At 55.7% G+C, this 18024-nt stretch overlaps 1 protein-coding gene across 2 annotated transcripts in view; it reads right to left on the bottom strand.

Moving 5' to 3' along the window:
• The window catches only part of RAI1 (retinoic acid induced 1), a 72834-nt gene that overhangs the window by 19386 nt on the left and 35424 nt on the right, over window positions 1–18024 (bottom strand). The window lies entirely within an intron of this gene.

Below are 18024 nucleotides of genomic sequence, written 5' to 3'. Positions count from 1 at the left end.
GCACTGGAGTCCCCCAGTACACATGAGGTACCTGAAACATCAAACCATCCATGTCCCTGTCTGCACAGGCACCCACTCTACAAAGGCACCAGCCTGGCACCAGCTCTGCCAGCAACCAGCCCGTCATTAGCAGAACTGCCTAATTTAAAATCATATTCCAACCCGTGACTCCCACGAGAGCAAGTCCCTCCCTGCAGAACCCTGACAAATTCAATGCAGAGGTTCATCCCCACCACTGCCCCCGGCCTCCCCCGGGGACCCCCGTTAGTGGCGGGTGCCTCGTTAGCCGGCCTTGTGCCGACGATTGGCTGCGGCTCGTTCGTGGCGTCGAGCAGCTCTGCCCCAGACACCTTCTCCTGCGACCGGAGGCGCGCTACGTCCCAGGGCACTGTCACAATATATTAAGACGCAGCGCTAAAAATAAGCAACAGCAAAAATAAGCAGGAAAATCGCGGTCCCTGCCTGCCCCTGCCGGCCTCGCACCGGAGGAGCTCCCGCTGCCGCACGCGAGCTGGGGAAGCACGTCAGGAACGAGAGGATTTTGCTGGGTTTTATTAAAAGGACGTGTTTTTCTCCCCTCCCTCCGCCCCCATCTCCAGCCTCTCTAAGGAGCGAGCCCCGCGGTGACACACAGCACTTGGTGACAAATCATCCTGGGGGTGGGCGGTTTCTCTGCAGGCTGGTGGTTCCGGGCATGGCCACAGCTGGCGTGAGGCCCTGCCTGTCCCTCTGGGGTTGGAGCAGATCCTTGCCCACCCCACACAGCCCAGGATGGGGCTCTGCCCCTTGATGGAGACACCGCAGGAGCCACGGGTGCTGCTCCGTGTGCCCAGCCATGATGTGCCATCAAAGGACGGATGGGTTTTGGCCAGTCCAGTGTTAGCCACAACAGCCAGGCTGTGGCTACCCCCATTCCCACAGATCCCCAACATCTACAAACACCCCGTTCTCCCCTCTCGCTGCTAGCCAGGCACGTAAGCGCCGGTGTGGCACAACCCATGGGATGGGAGCTGGAAGAATCCTCTACCCGGGGATGCGTCTTGGAGCACCTGGGGAGAAGGCAAGAGGCTCCTCCTGCCACCTCCACCCCACGGGGTACCATCCTCCGTGCCGGATCCCTCGGGGCTGTCGGAGGCACCGGCAGGGACACAGCCCCTGCGTGTCTCCAGGAGATGAAAGAGCAGCTCCGGGCGCGGGGACGGCTCCGAGCCTCCAGCCCAAGGCGTGCGGCCGCCCTGCTGCCTCGGCTGCGGCTGGAACGAATGCGTGCACATACCTCTGCCCCGGCACGGCTGTTTGCTCTTCTCTTCCGCGGCTGTGATTGATTAAAGGATCAGGGACATCTGAGAATGGAGGCAGCAGCGGCAGCAGCAGAAGCAGCTCCCTTTGGACTTGGAGAGCTTCCTTGCCTGCTGCTTGCTGCTGCCGTTGCCTGTCAGGCAGCTTTTAATCAAGGTTTGCTTATATCTGCAAAGGCCTTTCCCAGAGGGATGAAGGGAGGAAAAGAGGGGGGGAGAGTATATTAACATGCCAGCCACCCTCCCTCTCCCTCTCCTTTGTTTATGGAGAGGGTCAGTGCTTGGAAACGGCTGGCGGGGACCGGGAAAGGCGCTTTGGGGGTGCTGGATTGTGGCGCAGCTCTTGGCATGCCTAGGTCTCATGGCATAGCCAGGGGGAGGGAGGGCATCATACTCAGCTGGGATGAGCTCAATAACAGCACCAGTGTGTGGAGGGAGCAGGACCTGGGGGCCAGGGCTCGGTGGCTTCCTCTGGGTGGCCCTGGATGCCTGGCATGTCCCCACAGGCACAGCAGGGAGGGGACCAACCTGTATGCCCCCCAAATTGGGGTCTCAGCCCAGAGAGACCAACAGCAACCATATGCTGAGTCCAGCACTGTCCAGACACCAAGAGCACTCAGGTGGAGAGAGCCCAGGCCACCCCATGCCACCCCTGGCCTCATGGAAGGTCAGGGTCTCCATCCTCATTCTGGGACTGCAGTCAGGATGGCCACATCACAACGCCCCATCTCCCTTCTGCAGGGTGGGCTCTGGCAGTGAAACCAGGACTCAGAGGGACCCACACCAGCCCCACACCTGCCCTAGGGCAGGGTTTGCCCCATGGCACTGGGATTTCAGCACTGCTCAGGCTGGGAGCACCCAGCACTCCACCATCACCCACCACCAGAGCCGTGCACACCCGCACAAGCCATATGGGAGGACAGGTGACCCCCAGCCCCATGTCCCCTCATCAAGCACTGTCTCTGTCTCCACTGCCATTCCCACACATCACTTTGGCTCTCCACGTTATCTTATTGCTCAGCTAATGACCTGCTAAAAGTATTATGTGAAAAACCGTGCTCTTAGCCAGCCATTAGACTGGTTAGGACCAGCGGGTCATGCTTTATTGCTTTAATAACGGAGTTTATGAAAGGTCGTCTCATAACTGATAACATGCATAATTTTTGTAACTTAATTAATGCTGCTAATATACTGGAGCCTCCATCAGCTGCTGGTGCAACTGATGCGCAGTTTACATCCCAAGCAGGGATGGGAAGAGTATCCCAGGCCAGGCTCTGCCCTCTGTCCTTGCCAAACAGCACCCACAGTGGGAATGCAGTTCAGATCCACACCAAAACCCCACCGTGCCTCTTCTCCACACTGGAGCATCCCGTTCGGAAATGCTCCAGCAGAGACAGGGAGTGCTAAGAGTGGGCAGAGGGAAATGGGAACAGATCCAGTTCCCAACCCCACAAGCCTGAAGGGAAGGGATTTCTTTGCTTCTACTCTGCCCAGCCCATGGAGAAGACAAGGCAGAGGTGGGACCTGCAGTCAGGGAGGGTTTTACCTGTGGAAGAACCAAAAACCTCCGAGGGATGGGAGCTGCTCCAGCAATCCCATACATCTCTGCCTGAAATTACAACTGAGCAAAGGACTTTTGCCTTGATTGGGGATTTGTGGCTGTGGCCCAAGAGGGTTCCCCTGGGAACTCCTGGACAGACCCTGCTCCTCTGGTGATGCTATGGGCAGCCAGGCTGGCACAGGGCAGGATCCTGATGGAACTGCTGCCTTTCTTCCCAGAACTGGTTTTTAAGGACAACCTCCTTGACAACAATTTTGACAGTATTTTTTGAGAATTCCTTTCAAGAACACCCTCCTGTGAGGGTGGTGAGGCCCTGGCACAGGTTGCCCAGAGAAGCTGTGAATGCTCCATCCCTGAAAGTGCCCAAGACCAGGTTGGACAGGGTTTGGAGCAACCTGAGATAGTGGAAGATGTTCCTGCCCAGTAGCAGGGGGTGGAAATGGATGGTCTTTAAGCCATTCTATGATTCTGTGGCAAGTACACATTTTTCTCATTAAAAGGGAAAAAATACAAAAGCAAACAACTTCTCCCCACTGCCTGAGCGCACACCTGGGGGGCTGAGCATCCACAGGGGAAACTGGGAATCAGACGCATTTTCCAGGCAGCAAAAACAAGCCCTTCCCTTGCAAAAAAAAATAAAATAAATAAAAAAAATAAAAAAAAAATCATGTAAATAGGAGCCCAGGTGCATGCGGTGTGCAAGTCCCTGATATGCTGCCACCAGCAAATCTGGTGAGCTGTGAATCCGCGGCACCGCGCATCCAACGCTGCAAATCCGAGCTGCTCCAGTCGCCTGCTTAGTTTTGCAAATTCTTTCCTGCTGGCTGAGAAAAGCCAATATGTCTGCTGCTCCCGCTCCAGCGCAATAATTGTTCAGCACTGGTTATCATCCTGCCAGAAAGGCACGAGCTACCGCTGGGGCACTCTGCTTGCTGTAAATGCAGTGAGATGATTTCCTAGCAAATGCAAGTTTTCCAAGGAAGTGGGTGGAATCTGCTTGTCTCTGATTAGACAGCTTGGGTTTTTGTTTTCCTGGTGCTTTAGAGAGAGAGAGAGAGAGAGAGAAAGAGAGAGAGAGAGAAAAAAAAATAAAAAAGGCATAAAATATGTGGCTTTGCATCCCCTCTGCCCTGAATCGCAGGCTCACATGCATCCAGGCGATGGTCCCCTTGGGACTCGCAGCTTTGCCCACACTCTGAGCAATGATCCCGTGGAATGAGGCTATGATCTTTCATCAATCATTGCCGAGCGCTTCTCCCTCCCGCGCCCGCTCCCTGGGCTGTGCCCGCTGCGAGCGAACAGCCCCACAGCTCTGCTTCCCCTTCGTGCCTCCAAAAACCAGGGGTGCAGGCTTGGACCCCCAAGTGCCTGGGGGGGTCAGGACTCTGCTTGGGGACAAGGGGCACAGGGAAGCCCCTCTTTCAGCTTCCCAGCTCAGCACAATCAAGGGATGCTTAGGGGGGACGCAGGATGACGGAGAGCCTTGCAGGATCAGAGGGTAAATCCCAAATTCTGGCGCAGCAACCGGAATAACCAGGATGCTGCAAGGGAGGTGGGATCAGGACAAGCCCTGAGGCTGTGGAGAGACAGGTCTGCCTCCCCCGCCCTTGCCAGGGGAGGAAAAATGACTTGAAATTAAGATTTCCTGATGTTTAGGGGCTTGGAGACCTTGACACCCCCTGCGTCCATCTGGCTCTTCCCCTCTTGTGGCAGCTCGCTCCTGCGTTCCTGTCTATCCGTGAATACCAATTATGGTTTAGGAGAATGTATATCTGAGATGTGCAAATACAAAAGGCAGGAAATAAAAGTCATCTCTTACTGAAGAGGAGAGGTAACCATGACTACCTGGGACCTCATTTAAAACTGTGCCGGCCGCAGGCTAAAAGGCAACGCTTCCTATTGTTACACACGTTTAGGGAAAGCTTTGAAAACCCGTTTTCCCCCCCAAAACCAGCTGGGAAGTAAGAATGAAAACGAGAATTGGAGGTGGGGGGGTGGGAGGGAGGATATAGAAGATATTTATTGGTGTTTGTGGGCTGGCTTTGCATCCCACCTGCACGAAAACAGCCGGCGAGCTGAAACTTCAAATGAGCAACTCGGAAGGAGACGGAGCGCCAGCGGCTGCGGCATCGCGGCTCCGGCGCCACGTGGCAGCCGGCTGGGAGCCCGGGCCACACGGGCAGAGCTGAGGCTCCACAGCTTGGAGGAGGAGGCACCCCTGGAGGACAGTGGGGTGCAAGTGAGCTGTGAGGGCTCCCCATGCTGCGAACGCCACCAGCGTGTGCTCAGGGTTTGCGGGGAGCTGGTGGCTCTTGGTGCCGGCCCCAGCTGGCACCCAGACGTGTTTTGCCCACTGTCAGAACCTGTGGTTGGTTGGATTTTGGGAGTGCCCTGGGCTTGATGAGGTCTCACGTGTGGTGGCTGCTGTTTGCATGCCAGATTCAGCAGCCTGCAGGAGGGATGGCGGGAGATAACCGGGAATTGTCCAGCTGAACCTTTTCACCAGCCAGACCTGCAGGGCCGGTGCAGAGCCAGGGGACACTGGCTCGTTGTCCTCACTCAGCAAAGACACCCCATTGCTCCAACACATGGGTAACCACAACCTGTCCCAGCCACATCAAAGACCAGGAAAGCTGTCTGCCAGCCACCAGCCTCGTCAGGACCTCACGTCGCTTCGAGCTCGCGGTTACAAGGCCAATGACCAGGCAATTAAACTGACTTTTGGTTCAAAGGCCGTCCCACCTGGCACACTCAGACAGCAGGAACCACCTCAAAACCAGATGCTGCTTTCTCAGGGATCTGTGTTGGGTACCAAGAGGCATCACTGTGGATGCAGACACGTGTCACATCGCCCTCACCTTCACCCAAGTCATTCCTGGGCACCTGCCACAAGCTCCCACCGGCAGAGCCCTCCCCTGCCCCCTGCCAGCACTCCGGACCCACACCTGGGACCACACAACGGGGCTGCAGGCAGGAGCCCGAGCCAGGAATTATGGTCTGTACAAAAGACAATGACAGTGAATCTTGTTACTGGCTTTTCAGCAAACGTAATTCCTTTTTATTAGAAAATTAAAGGGTATGAAAAGCTTTCCAAGGCTGAAGAGCTGAAATGTGCTTTCATAAAATATGCGGCGTCTGATAAAACGGATTTGCTTGTCTGCCTGCCCCAGTCCCCTCCCCCTCCTGGCTATTATTCCTACTGGCAAGGTGATGTCTTTTGCCAAAACACCGATCCCAATGTGGCCAGTGGAGATTCCTGCAGAGCAGTGCTGCTCCCCAGCATCCTGGTCATCCCACCATCAGGCCCCCCACAGCCTGCACCTGTTTGAGGTTGGGTTTGGGTCGGTTTTTTAGCTAAATAAAACTCTGAGGGGCAGTTTTTCCCCTCCAGGGTTGCAGGTGAAGGCTGACAACCCAAACCATCACCCCAGACGCAGCCGTGAGGACGCATCAGTTGCCGGCAGAAGGTGAAGCCAGGCAGTGGCAGATAGAAAGCAACGGATTCCCCCAGACATCACACCAACAGCAACTATTAAAATCTTCCTGGGAAGTTCCCTCCCGAGGAGAAAGTCATGTGCCCTCCCTTGCCCCAGCACCGAGCTGCAGGCGAGAGGTGCCGAGGGCGTGTGAGCTGTCGGTATCAGGCAGCGGGCAGCTAAGGTAATGTGAAGAATCTCGATTTCTTCCCTTTAATCGTTCCCTCTCTCTGTCTCTTTCATCTTTTTGATGGTCTGAGTCAACTTTCCATGTTTGTGAGGTTAAAGATTCTTGCTATCTCCCACCTGGGGCTGCAGGGCCGGCACAGGCCAGGGACCACAGCACCACAGAGCGATGCTGGCAGACGGTGCTGCCTCTTCCACCTCTTGTGGGCAGAACGTCCTTTGCTACCCCTCCACAAGGACCACAACCTTGGGGATCACCTCAGCCCTCCACGTTTTTTATTTCCATTCCATTACCAGGTCAGTTTTGCCTCTGCAAGTCCCTGGGGATGCATGGCAATGGCATTCATCCATCCCCACACAGAGATCCCCACAAAGGAACCTCGCTGTGGCCACTGTGTACACAGGGCTGGCACCCTCTGGTTTGTCACCCTTGGGCTTGGCAGGAACAGGGGAAATGAAACAACATCCCCTGAGTGCCATCAGGGACACCTCATCTGGGAGAGGACCTGGCAGCCCTGGCCACTGTCCCCAAATGACTCCAGCCCTGGAGATGCGACACAGGGGCACAAGGCAAGGGGACAGCAGCACCACTGGCATGCACCCACTGCAGTGCGCAGGACAAGCCACTGGACATGGAGTCATTGGGCTGGTGGGGACAAGGACAGGCAGATCCAGCTGTGTTTCTGCCACCATGCTGGGAGCCAGCACTGCTGCCATGGGGAGACACAACTCCAGCAGCAGCACCGTGTCCCCACATGCCCCCTCAGCTCTCTTGAAAGCAAATGTACCATGACCCAGCTACAGCATCTCCTTCCCACCCCATGCACCCCAGCAGCCAGGGGTTCCCTGTGCCACTGTGGGCTCCCGGTGCCATGTGAGTGCTGCCCGGCCGGTTATTACCACAGGAAAAGCTGTAACACTACAGCAAACCTCCCTGCTCAGCCCTGCTACAAATCAGGGTCAGGCGGCAGCGCTGTTAGACAGAGCCTGCCGGTACGTGCTCCTGCTCCTAATGTCCTCCTGCCACACTCTTAATGGGGACACACAGGAGAGCAACGCGACGAGGCAGAGGCTCGGCCCCGCTGCCCATCTCGGGGCTCCTGCCCCCCAGAGCTCCCCACCGCCGGCAGAGATGGGGGTTAGCACCAGGGAGGCACAGCCAGGGATGTTTTCTTCCCCAAGACTGCTCTGGCTTTACCTTTAACATCTGCAAATGTGGTTAAAAGTTTGCCGAGCCTATTTTTAGAGCCTCTCGCCACGTGCGATTTCTCCATCGTGAGACAGGAAACACTGATGAGGTTGTTTGCCACGGGGCTGCTTTCTCCTCCCTGGATGGCTCCTCTGGCTTGTGCCATGAGCCACTGGTGCCCCTGGTCCCCACCTCCCAGGGTGTCCCACAGTGGCAGCTATGGCAAACCCAAGAGCTGAAGGTGACAACCTGCTGGAGGGAGCTGGCCCCGCACCTGCCACCACGGTGGTCACACACCATCCATGGTCTCTAGACAGAGGGGGGACAAACGTGTCCCAATACCTCTCAGGGACTTGAAGGCAAAACTGACCCTGGAAATGGAAATACAAAACCTTGAGGGTGAAACCAGGCCCCAGTATTATGGACCTTATCCACCATCTTGCCCCGTGCCTCAGTTTCCCCACAGGAACAGTATTTTGCTTGGCTGCCCACCCTGGAGCAGCGCTAAGGGTCTCGACCAGGGGATTTATCAGCACTGGGCACAGGGATTTCCAGCACACAGACCCTGGCAGGGATGTCCACTACCCCCAGCATGGGCAGCTCATCATCCCCACCACCACACTGAACGCTTTGGAGCCAGAGCAGACCCAGCTGCCCCATCGGGCTCCTGGGCCTGGATCGGTGTGGCGAGCTGGCAGCACGCAAGCGCGGCTGCGGCCGGGCGGCGCGGGTACCTGCTGTTTGAATGTCAACACCTCATTTATACATCTTGATTGGCTCTCATCAGCCATGCTGCGCTACACCTGATTGCTCCGAGCCGACGCGGGGTGCCAGGCTGCAGCGCCTAATTCCAGTTAATTGGCCCTTCATCCGAAGCAAAACAGAAATACAGGAATAAAGAAACAATAAAGCATCCTCCCCCGCTTAAAAAAAATAAGTTAAAAAATAAAAAAAAATTAAAATCTTGGCGTTCTGCGGTTTGATTTCGCAACTGTGAGCAGGCCGTGCTGAGGGCTATGGGAATTCCTTCCCCGGAGTGCTGGACTCTGCATGAGCTGGGAGATATTTTGCCACCCCACAGGCTCAGCTCACTCGTGCTCCCCCTCATCCCAGAACGAGCCCTGTGTTCGTGTCACGCTCGCCTGTGCTCCTGCTCCCGCCCGCTCTCGCGAACCACTGAGGCTGAAATTTCAATTAAGAACGAGAAATAATTACCCGCCGCTCCACATTTCCTCTAAAATGGTAGCCAATGCCGGCGAGCCGAGTCACCGCCTCCTGCCACGTCCTGGCGCTCACCGGCGGGCTGGCATTCGGATGACATTTCCAGGATAATGCCGGCCCAGCTGCCGCACGCTGGTGGCTGCTCCCACAGCCGTGCCGGGAGGCCGATGCTGGTGGATGCTTGGAAGAGATGCTCTCTTCCTCGGTGGGAGTGAGGTTGCTGTGAGCCCCTGCTGCCCTGGCTCAGCCTTTGAACCCTCTGCCCGCTCCCAGCCGTGCCCTGGGCCGGGATGCTGGTCCCCTGCTCTCCACCTGGCAGAAGTGATCTGTGATAATGACTTGGCTCATCTCCTTCCAAACCGTACGTCATGGGGAACCACCACGCTGCTGTCCCCATGCACAGGGATGGGGCACATGGGGATGTCCCACTCACTCCCAAGGAAGATGCTGAAGTGCTGGAGTGTGTCCAGGAAAAGGCAATGGAGTTGGAGAAGGATGAGGAGCATAAGGAGCAGCTGAGGAAGCTGGAGGGGGTCATCCTGGAGAAAAGGAGGCTCAGGGGAAAACTTCTCACTCTCCACAACTCCCTGACAGAAAGGTGCAGCCAGGTGGGGGTTTGGCTCTGCTCCAGGTAACAAGCAATAGGACAAGGGGAAATGGCCTCAAGTTGAGCCAGGGGCAGTTGAAGTTGGATATTAGGAAAAATGTCTTCACCAAAAGGGTGGTCAGGCATCAGAATAGACTGCCCATTGGTAGAGGGTTCATCCATCCTGGAAGTGTTCAAAAAATGTGTGGATGTGGCACCTGGGGACATGGTTCAGTGGTGGGCTTGGCAGTGTTGGGTTAATGGATGGACTTGATGGTCTTAGAGGGGTTTCCCAACCTTTGTGATTCAATGATTCTATGCAGGAGGGCAGGAACAAGAGGATGGGCAGCACCGGGGCAGGCAGCAGCCTTGGCTGAACCTCTGGCACGTGGAACAGCATTGGGAAAGGGCAGATGGACCAAGTTTCAGGACATGTCTCCAGCCTGGGGCTGTGTCAGCCTCCTCCATGGAGCTACTCCAGGCAGACGCCCCAGCCCAGCGCTCACCAGGGCACCTCAGACCTGCCCACAGCTCCACAAATCACACTTCTTGCACCGCTTTATTTCAGCACAGCCAGAAATAAGAGGAACAAGCTACACTGGGGTTGGAAAGGGCACAAAACCCAAATCAGAGGATGATCTGGAACCCCACAAGTGCTTTGCAGTTTTCCCTGCTGAGACAGACTGTCCAGGCTCCAGCTCATGCCCTGTTGGGGTGACACAACCCTGTCAGAGTGACACAACCCCACTGCAGATCCCCAAAGTCCTGCCCCAGAGACCTGTGGGAGATGCAGACCCTGTGAGAAGGTAGAGATGGGACACTGACCTAGGCTCCTCCGTCACGAGGATGGATGAGAATGAGGGAATAATGAATAAGGATCCACGTTGCAGCAGAACAAGCCGGTGTGGAAGATGTGCCATGTCCCCAAAACCAGACCCTTTACCATCAATGTGGATGGTGTCTTATTTTCCTGGATGTTTTCCCATTCCTCTTCCCATAATCCAGAGCTGAGGGGGCCACTGCAAAGCCTGCAAATCCCGTGACTCCAGTGGCAGGAGATGCAGGAGCCCTGGGCAGCGATCACAAGAACAGGAAAAGCAGCAACCTCAGGTTGCAGATTAGCTTCATTTGACAGCCAGGGAGGCAGAAACCTCCTGTGGTTCAACATCTTGCTGGAGACCACACAGGGAGCCTGGGGAAAGCCAGGGAGAGGTCGCAGGTCTCTGCGGGGTGAGAGCATCCTCTCTCCAGGGAGGGAGGGAGCTCAGAGCCAGCAGGACCCCACAGCGGCCCCAACCCATCACCACACCCCAAACCTCACCTGGGGCCACACGCTGCACCCCTTCCCCCTCTGACCCTAAACAGTGGGGCTGCAGAAACCAGTTTGGCGAAGAGAGAGAGGCTCTTTACCCAAGTTTAAATGCACTTCCCTTGACTCGGTTCCCAGTTCAGCGTAGAGGAGACCCAGCTTGGCCGGCAGCCACGGCGCTCAGCTCTGCACGTCCCCGCCGAGAGACACATTCCTCAGCACTGCAGCTAAGTGCAGCACAGCCTTTGAGGCCTTCACCCCTCCTTCAATGATAATTTATGCCCTCTGACCCAACTCCCCCTTTTAAATCAGGCTGATCAATAGAGAAATCAGACAATCCTTTTAAGAAACTATCTCATCTGATCCTGCCAGCTAATGATCTCTGCTCTCCTTACAGCTGTTTGCAGATCTGTAGGCTAGGCTGCTGTGGGAAGGAGGAGGAAAAAAAGCCACTGGGCCAAATTCCTCCTTCCTCAGTCCAAGCAGGAGCAACAACAACACTGATGATTTGTATGGAAGCAAAAGAGGAGATGCCAACTCCTGGTTTTTGGAAAACAAGCCAAGCTGCAGGGAAGCACTAGCTCCCAAAATCTGCTCCCTCGTCCATCTCACTACCAAACATGCTCTTCTGCCATCCTGGGAGCCCTGACAAGACATCCTCACTCTTCTTACAGGCTCCAGCTCCCAGGCTTTCCAATGCCTCCCTTCCAAATAAAACCCAGCAACACAAAGCAACAACCCCCAATCTGGTTTCTGGCTGAGCCATGGTCACCCACACCTTGTTCCATGCACGGCATGGCTCCAAGGGGATGCCGTGAGCACTGGGATCTCCATCACTTGGCTGGAAAACTCTCACCCCTCACAGGGATCCTCACTTTGCCAGGGCATCGGCAGCTCAGGGGTGCAGTCACCTCCTACCCATGCAGGAGCTAAACCAGATCAATGGAAGAGGGAACAGTGTCCAGCACAGCGCTGGAAACAGTGTGGCAACATCCATGGAACAGCCTCCAGGAGGGCTTTATTGATGGCAGCTGCATTTCTATTTAACTGGCAAAGGAACAGGGTTAAGCAGCGAAGAGGGAAGCATCAGAGAACCCTTTAAGTCCTCTAAGTAAATCAGCTCCTGGAACAAACGCGCTCGGTAGCCAAATGTCCCCTTCTCCTTTGTGTGCGCAGAGATATTGACATTTATTATGATGCCCAAACCACCCAGAGGAAGGATGAATTCCTTGCATCCCAGGGCCGTTTCTCACCCTGGCACACTCACAGGGATTCCTCTCTTGCCAAGGCAGGGCTTGGCCCCCAGCACTCCCTCCTTTAAAGCTCCCAGGAGGCAGGATGGGTCCGTGTCCTGGGGATACTCGGCACCTCCCCATGCCCAGCGGGAGCCAGGGACCACGCTCCAAGCCCGGGACACCTCCAAGGTCCCCCCACCACATGTCCCTTCCCACCCAGCCCTTGCTCTGAAGCCCAAGAGCAGATGCAAAAGCCAAGAGGTCTGAAGGGCTGCGGCAGCACAGCACGGTGCAGGTCCTGCCACAGCAGTCACAGTGAATTACAAGGTATTAGAGCCCCGCGCTGCCGTGTCTCTGTGCAGCAGCAGTCACGGTGAAGGACATGCTATGATAGGACTAGAGTCTCCTCTGGAGAATCCAGTCACTGGCCTGGTGGAAGGCAGTGGTATGAGAGGCCAGCCCTGTTCTATAGATCATGTAGCGACAGGCATGTGAAGGACACGCTATTACAGGACGAGGCGAGCTGAGAGCCGTGGGGTTTGGGGAGGGGGGGACGGCTGTGCCTCGCTGGATCGCTGAGTGCCCACGCTTTGCGAGCCAGCAGCCGTGAACGTTTTTAATTATGCTTTCCTACTTTATCGAGCATCTCATTTTCATTTACACGCCAGCCATCTCCACCTGAGAACGTGGCCGCTGCTGCTCCTTTCCAGCACTGCTCCCATATTCCCTCACGCATCAGCTGGAGTGACCCAGCAGAGCTGGAGGTCCATCCTCAGTACAGGGGATCCATTTGGTGACCCACCTGCCCTGCAGCTCCCCTGTGCTCCCCACACCATGCCAAGGAGCAGAAGGGAGCTGGGCAGAGCCTCCCTGATGCTCGCTGTCCCTCCCTGTCGGAGCAGCCAATTTTAGTGGCTGCCATAAATGCAGCAGGAGCAGTGTCCTCTGGTGAGGCATCGAGCGGTGACTAAGAGCGGAGATGACAATAAAGCAGAGGAAGCAAGGTCTGACTGCAAAGCAGCAAACCACCCCCCCTGAATCCTGCTCAGAGGCACTGACTGATGATGCCCCCCCCAAACCAGAGCCTGAGCCCGGTGAAGGAGGGCTGGGCTCTCTGGGGTTCACGCTGAGCCCCAGCACAGGCTCGGTTTGGGTGGAAATCCCATAAACAAGAGGGGAGAAAGGCTTCTCCCATCAGGACACCGGGCTGGAGTTCAAGCCTCTTAGCAAAGCACACAGGGAGACTTGTGTACAGCCCCTGCAGATAAATCTACCCCCTTAAAGCGTTCTCAGGGGTGAATGCAGTAGAGACTGTGCAGGACTTGACAGCTCGAGGTGTATTTATGGTGCTTTGGCACCGGGGATACAACCAGTTGGGATTTTTGCTCGGTTCTACCACTTGGGCATAACACAGCCACAACAAACCCATTTGAATACCTCTTGTTTCAACCAAGGCAGAGATCCAGCCTATTCCCTGCGGAGCAAGCGCCAGACCTGGGGCCAAATTAATCTCCGATGGATCTCCATCAACTTCATGGAGTTACAACTACAATTTGGCCCATGCCTGACACGTAAATCTGCTCATTTTTCTTCCAAATCGTCCAAATACCGCAGCATTTGTTAGCGCAGGAGAGGGGACACATCCTCCGGGAGAGATCTCTTTGGATACCGCGCCAGCCCTTTCTTTTTTTTATTTCCTTTGCTGCCTGGGATAAAAGGCAAGCGAGACAGACCGTGGTACGTGTCTGAGCTGTTTGGGAAAGAAATAGGAATTTCCTCCTGCCATTCCCAGTCTTTTGATAGGCAGGTGGGATGCGAGCAGGAATAACTCAATCAAGACAGAGCAATTTTTAATTAATTTGTGGATCCCTTCACTGGCTGATTGCCTTGGAGACAAAAGGGAAGCCTCTCCTTTAACACTTGTGTGTGCCTGGTACTCTGAGCCTCCCCTTTTCACCGGCACATCTTTGGTCTTGAAAGCTGCACAAAAGGAAGAATTCCTTGATCTTTTGCCTCGGCTTTTGCTAAGACGGAGACACACATGAGGGGGAGCTGGGTTGGGGGGTTTTTTGGGTTTCTTTTATATTTTGGGGGGATTATTAAAGCCCAAAATGCACATAGAGAGAGGTGAGGAAAGGAAAAAAAAAAAAAAAAACACGAAGGAAGGGGGAATAAAAACCCTCAAAGCTAAGAAAGGAGAGCGTTTTCCGTCAACACCTTCTGCCCAGCCCGCTCCATCCCCAAGGGGAGGGAGTTGAAAGGTTCAAGCTACATCAAGTGGTGAGTAATGCAGCGGGAGGCTCCTGCTCGGGGCCAGGCTCTCACCCTCTGCCATCCTCCTTGCCCCATGCCCGGTGCTGGCAGGGCAAAGCCCAGCTCTCACCCTCCCCTTCTCCCCCCAGCAGCGACCGTGGGGATGCGGGAACTTCCAAGGCAGTGAGTGACACCACAATTATCGATTGCCGGCTGCAAAGGCTTGCTCTCGCCTCCCCCCCTCTTCTCACTTGTTTTCTTCTGTGCAGCAGTGCCAGCCTTCAGAGACTGCTGCTGTAAAAGGCTCGGATTGACGGGGTGTCAAGATATCCACTGCCCCTGGCTTTTAACGTTCCCTTGCAGGGGGGAGCGGGAAGAGCCCCTGCACCGGTGAGGGGAGCTTGGATAGCTCCAAAAGAAAGGGAGAAATGAAAAGCCTCCCTCTCTCCTCTGTCGAGGAGATGCTCTTGAACCACAAGCAGCTTTTTCAGCCTCAGCTTGGCTGCGTGTGTCTCGGAAATCTCAAGATGCTGGGAAGGAGGAGAGGCGATGTGCCAGCCAGCCCCAGGCAGCCCCAGTGCCCTGCCCAAAATCAAGGTACCTGAGAAAGCCACCACGCTCCCCAGCAGGTCTCTGCGGGGTGACACGCACACCTGAGCACCCAGCAGGTTTGACAGAGGCCATTTTAAAGGTGGGGAAAACAAGACACATCCAGGCCAGATGAGGTCACCCAGAAGAGGCTGCAAAAGGACTGGGACACCCCAGCTTGGGCAAATCCTCTGCTGTTCAGCACTGATGGCACAAGGGGTGCTAGATCAGAGGGTTTTCCTAGCAAAGACTGGCAAAGCAGGAACTCTGGGTGATCCCTGGATCCCCCACCGAAGTCTCCCTGCCCAGTGGCCCTGGGATGGTCCCTGCCAGCCCTGTCCCCAGCTCAGCTGGCCACCCACAGCAAGTGCCATCCCTGCCACAAAATGGGGACGGTCACCTGCCTGTGGAGGTGTTTGTTTGCAAAGCCTGGTGGCACCTTGGGACCGTGGCTAAGTGTTACGTGCTGGAGCCAAAGGCCTGAAATTAAAGCCGGCTCCACGACTGTCGGTGTCGACACCTGGTGATGGGAGGAGAGGGATCGATGATGGAGAGTCTGTCGCTCCTGATGCATCGCTGTCAGGGTCAATACACAATTCCCAGGGAGATCAGATGTCCAGGTTAACTGCTTTGCCTCTGTGCTAAGCCGATGGGCTGGCAGAGCCCCATCCTGCTCACACATCCTCTTCCCCAGCCACACTCACCCCACAGTCACCAAATGCCACTGACAGCAGCCCTGGGGCTTGTGGCTCTTGTTTTCATCCCTGCAGAGCTCAAGTGTAGTTCAAATGGGTGCCCAAGGCTGGGAAAGGGACACAGGGACAACAAGGACCTGCCCTCCAGGAGCTTTTGGCTGTATCAAACCAGCCCACTGCCAAGGGCAGCACCACCATGGGACCTCGTGGGGGACACAGGGCTTGGGGACAGCCACCACCTCCTCTGGCCACTCAAGGGGGCTGGGAGGGAAGTGGGGACAATGAGACTTCTGCAGGGGGGAGCCCCATCTGCCAGTCTCCCTGTGCACCCCTGCACTGAATTCCTAAGCAACAGGAAAGGCAGGAGAGGAGGGTCCTGCAGGCTCAGTGGTTGTGTGCTGCTCCTCAGCCTGGGTGGGCAGAGCATCCACGTGGCCTTGGCACAACACCTGTCCCCTCCAGGTGACACCGCAGACCCCCGTGGGACAGGAGAGCCGTGACAGCAGGGCTGCACTGTGCCCTCTGCACCAAGCAGGTTTGTGACATCCCACAGCACCCCAAAATCATTGCAGGGAGCACAGGCAGGAGGCAGAAGCCCTGCTTTGCTCCCATTCCCATGTGCCACGCTGGGCAGGATCCATCCCAGGGGGTCCTGTGAGGACGAGAGCCACCCGCAGCCAGGCTGCAGCATCTCACCCCAACAGCTCCCGGGGGGTTTCAGCTGCTCATCTCCTCCAGCACAGCACAACATACCCAGAGGATCCCACTGAGACCCCTGAGGAGGGTACTGGGGGGTCCTACCTGCCGTCAGCCCACAGAGCCAGCCTGGGGGGGGACACAGCATCACACCCAGCACAGCCAGACTTGCACCAGCCCCCCCAAAAAAATCCCAAGAAAACAGAGCACGGCATGAATAACAAAAGCAGCGATCAGTAAAGACTCTCCCAAGAGGCTGCAAGTTCTTCAATTAGAGCTCGCATTATAGGAATGAGAAACTCCACGCCGTCTTCTGTACGGATAACACTTTTTTCCCCCTCTCTTTTAAAGAATAAAGGGAGGGAGGGAGGGAGGGAGAGGAAGGGCTGCATCTCTAATGCAACAGACAGGTCTGCTGAGATTCACTTTGGCTCTTATTTTGACTTTCATCTAAAAGAGCTGCCCTGGGAATCCATTAAGTCCAATTTAAATCGGCTCTCCGCCCTCATGGCTTCTCCCCGCCTTCGTGGCCCCCCCAGCTCCCTTTTCCCCCCTCCTCGGAAGCAAACAAACACAAAAGCAAGGCCAGGCAGGGCAGGCAGCGAAGGGCAGGCAGCGAAGGGCAGCACCGGCGCGGTTTGGGAGCCCTTCCCTGGGGGATTACAGCCTTCCCCAGGGCAGTCGCTCCATCTTTATTTTCGCCCAGATAAACACAATCCGGCCACGTTTGGATACCGCCTCGGTACCCCCCACCTCGGTGGTGCTTTTTTTGGGGGACCGGTGAGGTTTCTGCTTCTGCTCCCCGTACATCTCCCCCCTCCACACACACGCATATATTCCCCTGGTTTTATTCTTTTTTGAGGACAATTAGCTCCATTAACGCCGCAACCGGCAAAGTTGGACGGGATATAATCACATACCTCAGGTTTGATGGGTTGTTTTTGGGGTTTTTTTTTGGGGAGGGGGGAGGTTTTCCCCCAAAATCATTCCTCTGCCTTTGGGAATCATCCCCCCATCGCAGCCTCACAGCCGGGCGAGGGACGGACCCCTCTCCTTTCATCTCACCACACTCATTCAAGCTCTGCTTCTGTCGTATAAGCAGTTTTCCAGCTCTTCCCCCCCCGCCCGCCCCGTAACACACCCGCTCTGCATTGCATCCTATTCATATGTTTTCAATCATCGCCGTTTCGTTATTTAAAACAAAAGCACACGGTTCCCCACCCCCGGGCAGCACTCCGAGCCCCCTCACCGGGCTCCACGGCTATTCCCTGGTTTGTTTGTTTATTAATGTCAACGGAGATTTGGAGGCAAAATTTGCCGTGGGAGAAAGGGAGCGGGAGGTGAAAGTCCCACCGAGGGGCTTTCCAAAGGCGCAGCCAGATGTGCAAACCCCACGATTCCTTGGGTTATCTGCTAGATCCATTTTTTCCTGCCCCGCCAGCCACCAGAATAAAAGAAAGAAAATCCATCAAGTCAGCGTTCTCACGTGCAGACAACGGCAAGGAGAGCCAGGCGCCCGCCCGCGGCACCGCCGCAACTTTTGGAAGTATAAAACCATGCACATCCATAACTCCTCAATTAAATAAACCTCCCCGGGAAGACTTCCCTCTGCAGAGGCTTTCGCAGCCCCGTGCCCATTATTATTTTAACTTTGCAAAAGTAGGGAGTCAGGACAAGCAAAACGAAATCCATCCCCTTCCACACACAAACATTTCCAAGTCTCAGCTGTAT

This window comes from Cyanistes caeruleus, chromosome 17 (genome assembly GCF_971803275.1).
Source record: "Cyanistes caeruleus chromosome 17, bCyaCae1.hap1.1, whole genome shotgun sequence".
NCBI lineage: Eukaryota > Metazoa > Chordata > Aves > Passeriformes > Paridae > Cyanistes > Cyanistes caeruleus.
The sequence above is the reverse complement of the archived record's forward strand: the minus strand, read 5'-3'. Positions and strand labels throughout refer to the sequence as shown.